Source organism: Octopus bimaculoides, chromosome 2 (genome assembly GCF_046866305.1).
Source record: "Octopus bimaculoides isolate indiv1 chromosome 2, ASM4686630v1, whole genome shotgun sequence".
In the NCBI taxonomy this organism is placed as follows: domain Eukaryota; kingdom Metazoa; phylum Mollusca; class Cephalopoda; order Octopoda; family Octopodidae; genus Octopus; species Octopus bimaculoides.
In genome coordinates, this window is record NC_142929.1 from 181784635 (window position 1) to 181800237 (window position 15603).

Consider the following 15603-nt stretch of genomic DNA (forward strand, 5'->3'; position numbering starts at 1 on the left):
ACAGACAATTGGAGTCTAGACAGCTCCCACCTGGCCAGCTCCATGTTAAACCATCCAATGAATGCCAGCATGGAAAATATGCTAAATGATGATGATGATACATATACAATGATATATAGGATATGTATAAATGTGCTGGTATGGCCATGTGATGCATATGGAAAAAGACAGCTGTGTTAAGAAGTGTTGTGGAGGGAACCTGTGGAAGAGATAGACCCAGGAAGATGTGGGATTAGATGGTGAAATTTGATCTTCAGAAGCTGAGTCTCATGGAGGCAATGACAAGTGACTAAAGCTTTTTGGTGATCTGCTGTGCTTCAGAAGACATGTCAAGCTAAGTGAAATTGTAGTCATGGCCAGTGCTGGTGACACGTAAAAAGTATTCTGTTCACTCTGTGAGTGGTTGGCATTAGGAAGGGCATCCAGCCATAAAAAAACAAGCCAAAACAGACTAGAGACTGGTGCAGCTCTCTGGCTTACCAGTTCCAGTCAATCCATTCAACACATGCCAGCAAGAAAAACGGATACTTCATGATGATGTAATATAGATAGACAGATGTATACAGATATACATAAACCTTACATAGTTTAGCCAGGAACTATGGTCATGTTATGGCACTGCTATTAGTATGATAGCTAATATATTTCAAGCTCACTTTCTTGATTATCTCTCCAGGCTTGAGGTGAACCAGTTAGTTGCACAAAGTTACTCATATTTGCATTTTTTGCCATGGTATGTTTCTCTGGTATTGCAGATAAAAATTTGTCAATGTTTTTTGAACACATCATCTCACAGATCTGAGGTTTTTTCAGTATAAAAAATGGTGGGCACTTGAACTGTGCTGGGTCCTTAGATACTATGCAGTAGCATCTTGTTTGGGTGCTGGTATAGCTTTCAATCCCAGTTAGATATTAGACTTCCCAGGGTCTATATTGATATCACTGCCTATTTTTCCTGTTTCCTATTTAGGAAATAGAGCTTCAGTTCTTTAAACCTCTCCAAAGAGACTGTCTGTTGCATTGAGACAATCCTCCTGGTGTAGAAGCATTGGATCGCCTTGAGCCCCAGTTAATTTGACTCATATGTGACAACCATAACTGGGAGTAGTCAAGGCAACTGAGAACAAAAGTTCTCTATAGTATCAACATGGTTTCCTTTTTCTTTTCAGAATCCAACAAGCCACTTGCCTGCACATTGGTACCATCTAGTAATGTGCATATGGAATGTCGAATCATTACTTATATGGATTCCTTAAGTCATGCACCAACTCTGACTCCAGGGCTGCAATACTCTTTGGTCTTATGCATTCTGGTTGCAATTTGTTTGCAGGTTGATAGTAAAGCACTTGAAGTTTATCAGCACAGAACTGCATGTTTTCTTCAGCCCACTAGTATATTGTGTCCAGGTCTTTCTGTAATTTCAAGTCATCATCAGGGTCTTTGATTGCCAGAGATACTTTTGTATCATCAAACACAGCTGGTAAGAGTGGCTGACTGTGTGACTGAGGGCATATCTGAGGGAGCCACCTGGGAGGGTAGTGATCCCAGTACAGTTCCCATAAGAAATGCTTAGAAATGATGTCTCCTCAGAGAGAGCACTATAGGCTAAAAATGTCTTACTTCTACCTTCTAAAAAGTTGTGTTGCTATTCCTCTAGTTTACCAATACCAAGATATTGTAGATTGTGGCATCTTCCATGCTTAAGTTTATTGACGGCCTTTGCAAAGTCGAGAGAGAGATGTCACATCCACATTTAAATAGACATATGTATATCTATACCGATACATATGTATATATACATATATATAGATATACACACATACACATCATCACTATTTTAGTGTCCACTTTTCCATGTTTGCATGGGTCAAACGAAATCTATTGAGGTAGATTTTCTACAGCCAGATGCCCTTCCAGTTTCCAGCCTTAACCTGTTTCCAAGCAAAGTAATATTTCTCAATGGCCAGACATGTTTTTTTTTCTTTTTTTCTTTATCAAAGACTGGAAAAGAACAACATTGCTTGTAGGACACTAATGTTTATTTACAACCATCACATTCGTACACATATCTATTACATATGTGATTCTTTCAATCTGTCCACGAAATTCATTCAATGTTTTTGTCTGCCCAGGGCTATAGGAGAAGACAGTTCCCCAAGATGTCAAACAGTCAGACTGAACTCATAACCACATGGTTGAGAACCACGCTATCTAAGCACATGGCCACATATACACACAATTTTCAAGCATTTTTTCCTATGGAAATGATCAACATGAGACTTCTTGAGACAGTATTCTACAGAGAAATGCTCTTCTTATCACCAACCACTACTTCTTTTTCTTAATAAGGTACTCATTCCCCTAGTCTTTCAAACAACGAACCTCTAAGAGACGAAGCTTGTTTTTACAATGACACTGCCACCCAAACAGTGTTACTCCTTTATGCCATAGCGTGTTAACTAGTCACTGGCGCAAATGAAAAGGCAAAACCGTAAATTTGCTCACATTTTCCCTGTATTCACTCATAAATCATTGGTCAGCTTGATGCTATAAAAGACTTCAGTTTGCAGTGGCACACAGCAGAAAGAACACGAAACTAACTTCTTAACCACACAGTCATGCATGCGAGATAACCAACAACTCTGAGAAAGACTTTTTCTCTATTCTCTCTGTACACGTTATATATGTATATCTATGTGTGTGTATGCATATATATGTATACATAAACATCTAATATTATAATAAATATCTAATATTATATATATATATATATATATATATATATATATACACACACACACCTGTACACTTATGCACATATATGTCATCACCATCATCATCTAAGGAGACTACTTTTCCATTCAAGTGCTCAATACATGTTATGTGAAATTTGAATATTGACTTTCAGGGTAAATCATATGTTTCAGGTCACTTAAAACTCTCATCAAAAGCATATAATGCTCCTGGTTCGAGTTTCTAGAGGAACATAAAAACAAGTAAATTCCTCAGTTAATATTCAAATAAAAGTACTAACACACACAGTAACACAGATTGCTGGAGTGTTTCACATTTACCCACTAGTAGACTAAAGATCCTTTGGAGCGTTTAAAAGCTAAATTGAGTGTGTATTTATACATCCACGTCAGACCATAGTCATATGTATACATACATGCGCCCACATTCTCTCGATAGAAAGATAGATAGATAGATCTTTTAATATTTAGAATCATAAAATTAATAATGCTCTTCATCAAACTGAAGTGTGTTGTGGGACAGGATAATTAAAATGGATAAATACACGGCTAACGTTAGTAGTGGAATTATTAACAGATTTATTACTACCACCAGCCTTATCGATTTTCTACCATGCTTGACAGCAACAGTCAGGTGGATTATCCTTAAAAATACTACTAGTTGTTGTAGTAGCATGTTTCTCCCACCTCACTGATTACTACTACTACTGAGGCATGCATTGAAACAGTACATTATAAACTGTTTCGTTGCCAGCCGGGATGACTTAAGAATATGAAAAATGAACCTTGTTAGCGGCATGACAGAGCTCCACTATTTTCAGTGGAGCCATCTTGCCAACATTCCTGACAGGCTTCTCTACAATGTTAATCGGTATTTTTTTCTTCTCGTTTTCTCCTCATTAATCCACAATAATCTCTCACGGAGAATTTTTTATCATTAAAATATATTTTAACATCAACCAACATGAAAGACAGTCTCACTTCGCCACATAGCTATAACTACCATAACCAGGTGTGATTTGAACTGTGAAACGCGAGTCGATAATACAAGACAAGAATGGTAGGAGTTAGACAGTAGCAAGAACAGCAGTGGAATAGCAGAACCAATGTTGTATATAGTCAGCCACAATTGCCATGATAGTAATAATAGTTTATAGTTGTAATAGTAGTAGTGGTTGGCGCCGTTAGTATCAGAAATCCACAGCTAAAACAGTTGGTGACCTTCAACAGTAAACATCATCATCATCAAAGTAGAAAGGAAGAGGAAGACAAAAAGAGATATTTTAAACATCAAGAGCGTACGTGCACGCGCGTGTATGTATATGTATATATGTATATATATACATACATAAATTATATATATATATATATATATATATATATATATATATAATTTAAAGCTGAAAATAAATGGCATTAAGGTGTCAGTTTGGTGTTGTATAAATAGGCATGTTGCTGTAATAAAAGATATACAAGTTGAATATCGCTGTAGTGACCCCTTATTAGACTGGCAGAAGAGTAAAGACTGACGAGGACAAATCGAAAAAGTCAGCTACTGAAAGGAACTGGAGTAGAATTCCTAAACAAATACAAACATAACATTGAATGAAAGAAGCAGAGAAAAGAGAAAGGTACATCAAAGACACAGCCACCCCCATTTTCTTGGTTTGGTGGTGGGCAATGTCTACATTACAGTATTTTTTTTTTAATAGGGTCATGGGGAGAAGGCAGTTAATGTTTTAACACGCACCACAACCTACCCACATACGAATATATATATATATATATATATATATATATATATATATATATATACACATATATATATATATCAGCACAGAGATTCAAAGATTTACTGCTAGGCAGCTTCTACCAGTGTAGCAGTTTGCGACACAAGGAATAAGAACCAGGCACGATTCCGTTATAATTCACTTATCATACACTATTATGTACCTATCTATAAGACATATATATACACGTGTGTACGTATGCATATGCGTGTATATATATATATATATATATATATGACATGGACGTTCAGGTTTATTGCTATAGTCCATCTAACAAGATTCCAATACAACAAAATGGCCATGACGATACTAGTTGTGTCCTGAGACTGAACCACGACCATCATCATCACCAAACCAATACACCTGACAACTTTAACTACAGTAGTAAAAATAATAACAGTTGTGATAGTGAATTTACCAGTTAACAACTGGTGTATTTTAGAAGATGATGATGATGATGATAGTGGGGGGCGGTGATGCCGGATGTCTCCACTTGCAAGAAGATAAGGTTCCTCCTCCCCTTCCCATCTCTCATGACTGCTCCTCCAGAAGTGACACTATTTAGGGACCCTTGTCCTTTTTTCTTTTTTTTCCTGAAGAGATATCTGAAGTTCAATGTGGAAGTGTAAGAATTTCACTCGTTTCTCACTCCCACACTCTCTAGCGTTGCTTCCACACTCACTCGAGCTTCCTCACTCTCACCCACTCACTCACTCACTCTGTCCATCTACTTCACTCTCGCTCACTCCGTCAATCCAGCTTAGTTGCCGCTCTCTCACTCACTCCCTCTATCCACCTACCTCTCTCTCTCACTCACTCCCCTCTCTCTACATCGCTGATTTCAATGGAGACTACTGGAAAAGTAGGCGAATTTCTCCATCAAGCAATCACGTCAGAGGCCGAGAAAAAAAATGATATTTGAGCAACTAGCAAACAAAATATAGATAAATGTCTGTTTAGAAAGATAAATAAGCTGTTGTATATAAATGTATGAATGCAAAAATAGTGTGTATTTGTGTAGCTACAGAGCTCTGTAACGTTTCTTACTCATTAATGGCAGTGAAGTAGCAGCAAGGGGCAGTGAAGAAAACAACAAAATGTCGCATTTTCTAAGATAGAAATTGGTAGTTTAGGGCTTCCAGTCGCTGGCTGGTTCTTTGTCGGAAAGGTTGGGGATGAGTATGCAAAAAAATAAAAAGTTTGTGCTTACCTATTCGACGTGAGGACAGAGACAGACACTAAGACAACGAGACACACACAAAATGGCGGACGGCGGCGGTAGCAGCAGCAGCAGCAATGATAGTGGTGGTAGTAGTAGAGGTAGTCGACGTGGTGGCACGGACGACTGGCTTACCCACAATGCATCGTCACACCTAGCAACATTCTACACGTGCTACTGCTACTCTATCTCTCTCTTTCTCTCTCTTACTTACTCAGGGTCTTGTAGTAACACCATTACAGGTGCCCCTCTTCACAGTTCTCACCTATTTTAGCCTTCCTGGCTTCCACATTTTTTTCAACATCTAACGGAATTTTCTTCAGATTTACACACTAAAAAAACTGTGTAATAAGTCAAATTGGATTGAAAATAGCTATTTGAAATGAAAGAAAAAGCACACATTGCTTGAATGTGTGAAAAAAAAAATTATAAATCATGGAAAACAAAGGAACAGAAGTAACATGAATATAAAAAGATTGTTTCAAAGGTGTAAGACAGGAGTTACATTTGAGCGCATATTCATTTCTTTTTTTTTTTTCTTTTTCATACCTGATTTCCAGAATACAATGTAATATCAGTAGTTGGGATAGGGAAAAGAACTAAGAGTGCAGGTCGCTTTCACCTTAAATAATTATAGTTTAAAGAAATACGACATCAGGCGGTGATATATATTACATATGTTTATATCTAAATGTGTAGTGGGGGGGGGGGCGTATTTACATACATATAAAGAAAGAGAAAGAGTATACATGCACAGTGTTGTGATGCGCTAAAAGAAAAAAAAAGAAATGTATATATATATTTAGATATATATATATATATATACACACACATATACGTATACACGTATAGTGAGAGAGCAAAAGTATATTGCGTTCTAATAAGTGGTTATTAATATCGCTGTGCCTTAGTGAAATTATATATGTATATGTATATATGATGGTGATGAAAGAAACAGAATCAAGACGAGATAAATTCTCGATCATGATTATTAGCTTGATGCAGAGAGAAATGGAAACAATAGATTGAAATGACGTTTCGGACTAAGTTCTTCTTCAGAATAGTGTATTGAGTGAAAAGATAAGGAGAGGAGAAAACTAATGAAAGGAGCAATGGAAGCGAAATGCTCTCATGGAATTTGTCTCAACAGTGGCAGTTAAGACTATATATTTTGGACTAAAGGGTATATGTATACACATACATGATAGCCGTCCACTCGTGACTGAGGAAGACCATTGCTCACCTTTAGGAACATTTTGCGCTCTAGGACTAACTTATATTTTGCATTTGCGGCTCCATTGGTGGCTAATGAGCCCTGCTCTTGACAAACATACATGACTGCAAACATTGCAGACCAAGCTTTCTCCATTCACTACACTAGCAGTGCACTTTTGAGCAGCACGGTTAAATTTTTCATGCAGAATACGTGCTCTCTCAAAGGTGTTGACCCCTTCTTAACCTGAAATAAAGTATCTTGCTCAAGAATACAACACACAGCTCAGTCCGGGAATCAAACTCACTACCTGTCACTCTAACCACTGAGCCATGCACCATCACTATGCATAAGTATATGCTGTGTAACTTGGTATACATATTATTAGGGAAAATATATTATCAGTTTATTTCTGTGGGCATATTCAAAAAGTAAAAAAAGAAATAACTAAAAGCAAATTATTATATATGTTGATTTTATATTAAATCTATTGAGTTCCTGCACACAATCACTCACCATCTCTTTCTCTCTCATGAAACCTAACTTTAGAATTTTTCACTTTCCTTCTAGATTTATATGTATGAAACATCAATATTATGTTATTATGCAATTTACATTCTCAAATATGCATTTCTGTAAAATATCACGTAAAAATATACATTTTGAAATGAATTACAGGGAAAGAAAATCAGAAAAGAGACTATCATCTGAAATTCCTCCAAGAAAAATTATTTTAATGCTAACAGTATAACTATAATGCACCCAATGGAAAATGTACATCTAAAAATTTCACTAAAAGGAATATGTGCTTTTAGGATAGTTATGAGGAAACAAATTTCATGGATTACTAAACTGTAGATATGTCATACATTCTTATATTTTTTTTTTTTTATTGTGGCCATACAGGAGCACCACCTTAAAGGGTTTTAATCAAAAAAAAATCCCCATGACTTATTCTTTGTAAGCGTGATACCTATTCTATCAGTCTCTGTTGCTGAACTGCAAAGTTACAGGGACATAAACACACCACCATCGGTTGTCAAGTGATGGTGGGGACACACACACACATAAATATATACATATATATATATATATATATACATATATATATATATATATGTGTGTGTGTGCGTGAGAAGACCCGGCAAGCCAAGTAAGATCGTTGCCAGTGCCCCTGGACTGGTTCTTGTGCGGGTGGCACATGAGATGCACCATTTTGAGCGTGGCCATTGCCAGTACCGCCTGACTGGCTCCTGTAGGATTTTCGAGCGAGATCGTTGCCAGTGCCCCTGGACTGGCTTGTGCGGGTGGCACATAAAAGACACCATTTCGAGCGTGGCCGTTTTCGTGCGGGTGACACGTAAAAGCACCCACTACACTCTCTGAGTGGTTGGTGTTAGGAAGGGCATCCAGCTGTAGAAACTCTGCCAAATCAGACTGGAGCCTGGTGTTGCCATCCGGTTTCACCAGTCCTCAGTCAAATCGTCCAACCCATGCTAGCATGGAAAGCGGACGTTAAACGATGATGATATATATGTATATATGCTGAGACCCCCTTCAGTCATGACTGACCATGGGATTGCACCTAGAAAGTTACCCTCCCAGGCACAAATCTGGGCAAGGTTGTTTATGGAAGACCAGCAGTCACCCATGCATACCAGCCTCCCCTTTCCACGCCAGCGATGTTATCCAAGGGAAAGGCAAGGGCCGATACAGCTTGGCACCTGTGACATCGCAACTCATTTCTACAGCTGAGTGAACTGGACCAATGTGAAATGAAGTGTCTTGCTCAAGAACATGACACGTAGCCTGGTCCAGGATTTGAACTCACAACCTCACAATCGTAAGCTCGATGCTCTAACCACTAAGCCATATATATATATATATATATATATATATATATATATATATATATATATATATATATATATATATACATACAGCAGGCTTCATCCAGTTTCTGTCTACCAAACCCAGTCACAAGGCTTCAGTTGGCCCGAGGCTATAGTAGGAAACACTTGCCCAAGGTGGTGTGTAGTGGGACTGAGCCTAGAACCATGTGGTTGAGAAGCAAGCTTCTTACCACACAGCCATACCTGCATCTATACTTAGATAGATATATACAACGGGCTTCTTTCGGTTTCCATCTACCAAATCCACTCACAAGGCTTTGGTCGGCTCAAAGCTAGAGTAGAAAGTGTCGCACAGTGGAACTGAATACAGGACCATGTGGATGGGAAGAGAGTGTCTTACTACACAGTCATGCTTGTGCCTATATATATATATATGTATATATGTATATATATATATATACCGGGTGTTGTGAGTGTTTATTGAGCAAAAATACCTAAAGCACCACGAGGCTCCGGCAGGGGATGGTGGCGAACCCTGCTGTACTCTTTCACCACAACTTTCTTACTTCCTGTTTCTGTTGTGCCTGTAATTCAAAGAGCCAGCCTTGTCACACTGTGTCACGCTGAATATCCCTGAGAACTATGTTAAGGGTACACGTGTCTGTGGAGTGCTCAGCCACTTGCACGTTAATTTCACGAGCAGGCTGTTCCGTTGATCGGATCAACTGGAACCCTCGACGTCGTAAGCGACGGAGTGCCAATAACAAACAATATTCTTAAAAGTACACCATAAGATACAATGGGTTACCAAAAGGTTTGGGCAAAGCAGATAAGTTTCATACTCCAATCCTATGCTCCATATGGTTTGGCAATAGCCATCTTATTTCTTGTATGCACAGTCCGTGTGTCATATAGAAAAGGAATGCAAAAACATAACCAATATTTTATGCTTTATGTAATGCACACATGTGTTTCAGTAAACCAACTACCATTGATTACATAAGCAAATTGGCACAATGCAGCTGGCTCATTCCATGAGACTTACCTTCAAAAATATTTTTGGTGATAATGCGTTTTGTTGCATAATAGGTCTTACATAATTAACAACGGTTGGTTTGCTGATACCTGTGTACATTATATAAAATACTAATTACATTTTCTGTGTTCCTTTGGTTTATATATATATATATATATATATATATATATATATATATATTTATGGTCAGTAATGTTTGAAAATAAACTTGGATTTTTGTAGACATTCAGGGATTACACACACACAAATAGATAAATACATATGTACATAAATATATATCTTTACATATACATGCACGTACATATATATGTATTTACATTTCTATATATATACTAGCAGAGATACCCAGTGTTGCTTGGGATTAAAATGGCATAGTTTTTTATTGTTTTACTCGTTTCAGTCATGTGACTGTAGCCATGCTGCAGCACCAGCTGTAGTTGAATAAATTGGCCCCGGGATTTATTCTTTGTAAGCTTACTAATTGTCTTTTGCCGAACTGCTAATTTACAAGGAAGTAATATATATATTACTCAAAGAAATTCCAACCTTGTCCAACTTTCACGCTTCATTTGCAATCCTTTTCATTCTGAGTTCAAATCTTCTCTGGGTCAACTTTGACTTTAATCTTTTGGAGTCTGATAAAATAAGTACCACTCGAATACTGGGCATGATATAATTGGCTGTTCCTTTCACAAAGTAATTCCTGATCATGTACCTTCTCTGAAGTCATTAGGTCAAATAAAGAATTGGTAAATAAATAACTCTGAAAATGAAAATATCAATTTATCACATGGTGCCGTTAAGGTGATAAATATTGGTTGAATTTTGACAAAGTACAACCGATCTTTGTCTCCCGAGCACGCACATTTTGGTAATATGAGATTTATGTCTTTTCCAAAGATCATTTAAAAACTGATATTGAGCTCAATTTTTATGTTGAGTAAAAAGGTTTCATCCCAAGATGACCTAATTCCTATCTCAGACATTTAGAGTATTTAAGAAACTGTAGAATGAAGAGTTCTTCCCAAAATACAACCAAATATTTTCAGGCAATTTAAACAAATCACTACTTTATCTTCTCATTCATTTGATTTCTCCATTCTTTACATACACACATATGTATACATATATATAGAGAGAGAGCAAGAGGGAGAGAGAGAAATTATTAAAAGTGTATATATATATATATATATATATATATATATATCCTTCATTGGACACGAAACTCGGCTTGCGAAGACCTATTGGGGCAAGCGAAAGTGAAATCGTCATGGCACCTGTGCCCAACATCGCCTTCCTGGCACTTGTCTATTTCTAGTTTTTCGGTACTGTTTCTCAGTACCCTTAATTGTAATCATATCTATATAATTATATATATATATATGCACACACATATGTGTGTGTATTTATGTGTATGAAATTAAAGAACAAAATAATGTGTGATCTTTATAAATTGATATTAATAATTATTACTCATAGATTTATTAATCCTTTTCTTTTTCACAAAGCTCTTCTTTTTACTATGAAAAATATTTAATCTTAACAAAAATGAAATTGGTATAATTCTTGAAGCAAGAAAAACTGCTATTAAATTTGACAATAAATTATGGATTGAAAAAATAGTTTGGATAATTTTGATATAATTATGGAGGTCACCAAACACAGAATATCTTACAACTTATAGCTCTATAAGATAAACCAACTAATAATGATCAAATCCATAAATTACATAATAATAGGTACAGCAATAATAAAAGTAAATACAAATCTGATAATGCCAGTAACTATAAGTATAAAAATAATAAAAATTACAAATCTAATAAATCATTCAACAAAAACATTATATGGTATAATGTTCCATTTAGTGGTCATGTGTCTACTAAGATATTCTCTTTATTCTTTCAAGCATTAGAAAAACACTTTCTGTCTGATAATAATACCATAAAATATTCAACAAACACAGTAAAATTCTCATATTCTACAACACCAAACTTAGGTGATATTATATCTTCCTTAAACTATAAAAAGCTAAATAATATTAATTAAAAAAGCATTGGAGCTGGTATCATGCAAAAAGCATCAGTGCTTGTGCCACATAAAAATCCTTGTTTCTGGTGCCACATAAAAAGCACTGGTGATGGTAACATGTAAGAAGCACTGGTGTTGGTGCATGTAAAAAGCACTTGTAATGGTGCCATGTAAAAAGCAGCCAGTACACTCTGTAAAGTGGTTAGCATTAGGAAGGGCATCCAGCTATAGAAACCAAGTAAAAAAAGACTATGGAATATGGTGTGGCCTCTGGCTTTGCCAGTTCCTGTCAAGCCATCCAGCCCATGTCAGCATGGAAAATGGATGTTAAATGATGGTGATGGGGATTCTAATAATAACAACAATAATAGAGATAATATGAATTCAATTTCTATTCCAAAAAAATTTACTACTATCGCTACTTCTTTCATTGTTACTACTGCTTCTAATACCAGTGCAGTTGCTAAAATTACTAATAATAGTGGTGGCAGTGGTGGTGGTAATAATAACAGTAATGACAATAATATCAATGATGGTAGTATGATTTTAATGATACTACTAATCATAATTATTATTGCAATATTGGTAACAATTATCATAATAAACATTATAGTGTTGCTGGTGTCTGTTGTGGCAGTGGATCTAATAATAATAATAATAATAATAATAATGATCTAAACTTTTGGCACAAGGCCAACAATTTCGTGGGAGGGGGTAAGTTGATTACATCGACCTCATTGATCAACTGGTACTTATTTTATCAACCCTGAGAAGAAAGACAAGGACAACCTCAGTGAAATTTGAACTCAGAACATGATGACAGATGAAATGCCACTAAGCATTAATAATAATTACATTGAAAATGGTTCTAATTACTACAATAGCAATAGCATTATAATACCTAGAATAATAAAATTATGTAATTTTTGAATAAAATTGTCTTGTCCTTTAAACAATAAATGTCTTATAGAAAACATTATAAGTGCCCTTTCCATACTCATCAAATATATAGGCACTACTTCTACTGAATTCAAGTTAAGCTATTATAACCTTATATCTTCTAATAAAACATCTTTAGTCACTCTTATTTGGGAGTTAAAAGATAAAATATAGAACATTTACTACATTTGTCTATTACAAAAAATGCTACTCTCTATAAACCAGGTAGTAAATTTTTCAGTTTATGTTTAGAAAGTATGGAAATATTAAATTGTAAAACCAATCATATTAATCAACTTAAGGAATCATTTATCCAATGCCTACATAAAAAATACTAACGCATGCTAATACTTCAAAATTGCACAATAAAAATTATTACAATAATGTTTAATTTACTTTGCAACCTATTGTTGGAGCCACTGCAATTAGGAATATTATCAACATTATATGTATAGCAATGTGTGTGTGTGTATCTGAAAATATGTTTATGTATATGTAGGTATATGTATGTGCTGTATATATACATATATATATATGTATGTATATGTGTACATATATGTTTGTGTGTGTATGAATGCATAAATGTTTATGTGTGTGTATATACGTATATGTATTTGTGTAACGGTATATACAAATCCACATTTTCCTGCATTACATATGCACATATATGGTTGTGTGTGTATGAATGCATAAATGTTTATGTGTGTGTATATACGTATATGTATTTGTGTAACGGTATATACAAATCCACATTTTCCTGCATTACATATGCACATGTATACATACACACATTAGCAATCATGCATACATATATGTCTATATAGTGATGTACACATTTGTGTACATGGGTATTCATGCATACATGTGTGCAAGCATGCACTTTCATCCATTGCATGTGCACATGCATTCAGGCAACAGCAATGAATGCATATATTCATGTCAATACACATATATGCATGATTTTATTTTTTGCATATGCATGGGAATATATTGGCACACACATTTTCATGCATTGCACATGAAATGCATGCACAAAACAACAGCACATACATAATACATACATTGTACATGAAATGCATGCACAAAACAACAGCACACACATAATACATACATTGTACATATATATCTATGTCAAAGTATATATTTAAGTTAAAAAATATATGTATCATTGCAATAAATTATATCTATAGTTTGTATCTAAATGTGTTATGACATGTTTGTATATAAATGTAAATGTATGTGTATGTATGTATATATGTAAGTATGTACATATGTACATACACATGTATGTATGTGTGTATATGCGTGTCTGTATGTACATATGTATGTACATCCATAAATCTGTTTATGTGTGTGGTTTCTTATGCATGCTAACTATATGCATATATATGTGTAGATATGTTTTTCTCCTATACATTTCGGTACATGCATGAAAGTGTATATGTGTGTGCATGTGTAAATATCCATGTATCTGTGTATATATATATGTGTGTGTGTGTGTATGTATGTATGTATACTTGTATATATATATATATGCATATGTATATGTGTATGTATATGTGTAAATATATATATATATATATATATATATATATGAAGTATTTATGTGCGTAAGTATGAGTAGATGTGTGTGTGTGTGTGTGTGCATTGTCAGTATGTATGTGTGTCTGTATACGTGCATATATGTATATACACTTATCATTAGTCCAATCCCTAACCCTCTCTCTCCTTTCTGTACTATTATGTTTGCTCTTTCTGTCTCCTGATTACTAACTGCTTCATCCAAATGTAAATTTTGTATTATTTGATTCTTTGTCTGAAGAATTTCTAATAGGAAATTTCTTACATGCTTATCCTGCATATACAATTTCATACTTCCTATTTGCAAGTGAAACATGTGTAATGGTGAATAAATAATACCAAACAGTTTGTCCAGCTTTCTGTTTTGATTTTATAATTAGTCTGTAAACATCCTATCCAGAAATTTCAATGCTAATGTGTATCTGACATAAATATAACAACTTCATATGGAACTGGAATACAGAAATAAGCAGATGTGCTTCAAGAGGACACAGCTTGGATTTTAACCCTACCTACATTTTATGTGTGTGAGTGTGTATGTGTGTGTGCGTGTGTGTGTGTGTATGTATTATGTATGTGTTAGTCCTACACCATGGTTTAGCAACCATTATCTCGGCTTATGCCCCTCAGCCCGGGCTACCCGACGGACAGAAAGACCGATTTTATGACACCCTTCTGCAGACTACCTCATCGACGAATGACAGGGACCTTCTCTTTGTGGCTGGTGACTTCAATGGACATGTTGGACAACATTCAGGGGGATTCTATGGCGTACATGGAGGCTATGGTTTTGGTTCCCGCAATGAGGAGGGAACCAGACTGCTGGAGTTCTGTGATGCAAATGACCTTATGATCTGCAATACTAACTTCAGGAAACCTGCCAGTCACCTAGTCACCTACTGTTCTGGCAGGCACACAAGCCAAATTGACTACATCCTCGCCAGGAAAAGGGAAAGACGGCTGCTCAGAAATGCCAAAACATTCCCAGGCGAAGAATGTACCCCACAACATAGACTAGTAGTTAGTGACTTTAGGATCAGAGCTAAGTGGCTGCCCAGAAGACGACCAGCTTGGAGGAGAAGGGTATGGAAGCTCAAAGATCCTGTGAATGGACAGAGATTTAGAGACTTATTACTCAAGGCCTTCGACGAAATAGAGGGGGATGTAGCTTCACACAATGTAGAGGACAAC

General features: G+C 35.8%; 1 protein-coding gene across 25 annotated transcripts in view; it reads right to left on the reverse strand.

The window, feature by feature from the left end:
• Positions 1-5820, reverse strand: part of LOC106880780 (CUGBP Elav-like family member 1-B) — a 229382-nt gene extending 223562 nt beyond the window's left edge. For all 25 annotated transcript variants that reach the window (XR_016240834.1, XR_016240833.1, XM_089348163.1 and 22 more), the window contains exon 1: positions 5754-5820. The gene's annotated coding sequence lies outside the window, so the exon portion shown is untranslated. The remainder of the gene's footprint in view (positions 1-5753) is intronic.
• Positions 5821-15603: the final 9783 nt, after the last annotated feature.